Below are 3,248 nucleotides of genomic sequence, written 5' to 3'. Positions count from 1 at the left end.
AGACGGAAAAGTGTGGACTGAGAGGGCTGAAAGCGGGGGAACACAACAAGAGAAGGGGGAAAAAAAGACACACAATGAAATAGATAGTGGCATGAGAGACAGAGACAGGAGAAGCAAAGCAAACAAAACTCAGCGAAAACGACAGTGGGACTCGGAGCCGGCCAGGTGGAGGACGAGCGAGAGCCTGTCTTAAGTCAGCGCCTGAATAAAGAGCCCAAAAAGAGGCTTGGCCGCCGTTCAGTTCAGTGTTCACTGACTCCCAGTCCCTCGGTGGCTGCTGCCATCCCCCCGCCCCATCAACATGCCCACCCCCACCCCCCGCTATTCCAGTCAGGGCCTCTCACTCCCTCTCTGATCTCCCTCCAAGCACTGAGCCCACTGAAGCCAGAGGCACACTCCCTGGCCCCCTCTCTCCCCCCTGCCCTGTGAGTTGGCTGACTCCCCCTGGACAAGGTGCCCTTCAGACTGAGAGAACAGCTACATTTCACTAGCACTTGTGGGCTCAGCTCTAATAACCCTACCCAAGGCACTAACTGCATGTCCTGTATAGTATGTACGTCTGTCTGTCTGTCTGTCTGTCTGTCTGTCTGTCTGTCTGTCTGTCTGTCTGTCTGTCTGTCTGTGTCTGTCTCTATGTGTGTATGTTGTGCCAAGAAAGAAATCACTGCCACTAACAGTATAATAATAGTATTAAATGTTGTCTATCATTCCGTTTGTTTGTATGTTATACCATTATCCTGCACATATACATTAACCACATACCATAGTGATTCCAGTATTGGGCTACTGCACTGGCCCCATTCTCAAAGATGTATAGTTATTGAATGAGGATGAAACCAGATGTGTTTGTCGGGTATTGTTGGGATGATAGCCAACTGGAAAGAGATAATTTTTCCGTGACTATAGTGTAACCTATTTTTTGAGTATATTCTCTAGACTCCGTATCTACACACAGTAAACAGTGTAGAAGTTGGTTACATCCGTAACTGATAGACTGAGATAAACGCTCACCGTCTGTACTGCTGAATGAAGTTATTTAGTCAGAAACACAGTGTGGAAATGGATGCCTAAAGCGGGGGGTCACCGGTCAGTACAGTAAGCGTAGAGGCTTGGGCTGAGATAAGCACTCTTGATAAGTCTTTTGTGAGGAGATCTAATGTACTTGCCCTTGGGGCTCCACTCTGTTATAGAAGGTCTTTAATCAAGAGAATGTAGCTCAGTGTGGATGTTATAGAGGGCCCCTCTCTATTATAGAAGGTCTTTACTCAAGAGAACGTAGCTCATTGTGGATGTTCTCTGCAGCAGCCTCGTGTCTTTGCGATGCTCCCTCTCCATGGTAACAGGTAATTTTCTCTCTAGCTTACCAGATCCTTCTCCAGCATGGTCACATGCACCTGTTCTACGCCCAGTGAATGTTGAAGGAGAAAGTAGTCATCATCCTCTTGACATAGTCCATGGCTTTCTGAGCTGACTGAAAATGAAATGGACACTTAATGGGTTTGTTGAATATTGTTATAGTGGCCCTGAATTGATTCATTCACAAATTCATTTCTACCCCCAGTGATTGTCATCACGACTACCTCCATTATCCTCTTTGAACGGTGTTCTTAAAAAAAAAAAAAAGAAGAAGCTTTTCCTGTCTTCCCCGTCATTTCAAGACCGCAATCATCTTTGCCCTCACCACTTGGTTAATCAGCTGAGGCTCTGCTGGCCAGCTGACTGGTCTGGGGTCAAGTGACTCCCCATGCTGCTGTTGTAGAGGTGAGACCTCGTGGAGACGGGGGCATGTGCGGTGAGGTCCATCTGGTTCCTGCTCTCCATCTAAGGGCTCTAGATGTGGGTACTTCCTGTTTAAATCACCTCCCCCCCCCTTGGCTGCGTGGCTGCTGGGATTTGTTGTCCTGCCGTGTGTGTGCTGTTATTTGGGGAGGCGGAAATGAGAGTGTTGTGGGCTCAGCCACTGACAGGTCCATTCTTTTACCCAGCGTGAGAGGAGAGGAGGAGGGGATGGAGGGAGCAGGGCTGGCGAACGGCACTTTTTCATTTTTGTCAAAGCAGAATATTCAAAGAAATGGATGGGATTGAAAGGGATGGAAAACATGACTAGAAACGTTGTACTTGGAGTCAAGTTCCTCTACACAACTTCTGTGGACTCTTTCATTCGGGAGATTACATAGATTATCTGAAGTCCTTATCTAACATACCTGCGTAGGCTGATACCGAGACTTAATCAGCTATATCAAAGATGTCGAGCGGCGGTATGTGTTTACTGTGCTAAGAGACCGACAGAAGAGAACTACCGAACCTTTCTCAACAGGAGCCTTTTGAAGGATTTCATCAGCTCATTGTCAAATTAAGTTGTGAAAGAAACCCATCAGCGTTAGCGTTAAATCAGAATTAGCAATACATCAGCGTTTAGCATTAAATGAGAGTTTAAAAAACTCATTATGCACAGGATGACTCGGTGTTCGGATGCTGCAACTAGTTGTCACATAGCAACGAGATGCTAGTCACCCAGCAGAGGCTGAATCTGCCTTGGTGTGTGTTGTCCTTAGCATAATGTAATAATGTTGGCATGAAGGCAGTGGAGTGTTTAAGAAATTGTGTTGAGCAGCCCTGACAGAGTGTGTTAGCGTCGAAGCAGCTGGTGGATTTGCGCACACACACACACACAGTAACACACACACACACACACAGACTCAAACACACACAGACTCACGCACACACATATACATGCATACACCAAACCCACAGAAAAACAAACACAGTGGGATTTAATAAGGTCTGTCTTGAAAAGGGCACACAGTAACGTAACTCCATGCGGCCGTCACAGAACAGAAATAGATGGAGAGCGAGAGAGATGGAAAGATTAGCCGGGGGTGACCTCGATTCTGCAAACGCAATATATCTGTTTACCCTGCACACCTTCAGCAGGTCTTATCCAAACATTCATCTCAATGCCTTCTCTTCTTTCTCTCTCTCTCTCTCTTCCTTGACTGCGTATCTTTGGGCCTCTAAGTGTTTTTCTTTATAATTGGTTTTATTTTCCATGCTCCTATTTAATGTCCCCTGAAGTCTATACTTTATTGGTCTCATTTAAGATACTCAACTCTGCTACCTCTATAGTCTGCTACCTCTATAGTCTGCTACTTCTATAGTCTGCTATCTATATAGTCTGCTGCCTCAATAGTCTGCTGCCTCAATAGTCTGCTGCCTCTATAGTCTGCTACCTCTGTAGTCTGCTACCT

The sequence above is a fragment of the Sprattus sprattus genome (genome assembly GCF_963457725.1).
Source record: "Sprattus sprattus genome assembly, chromosome: 1".
Classification (NCBI taxonomy): domain Eukaryota; kingdom Metazoa; phylum Chordata; class Actinopteri; order Clupeiformes; family Clupeidae; genus Sprattus; species Sprattus sprattus.
Note: the sequence above shows the minus strand (reverse complement) of the source record.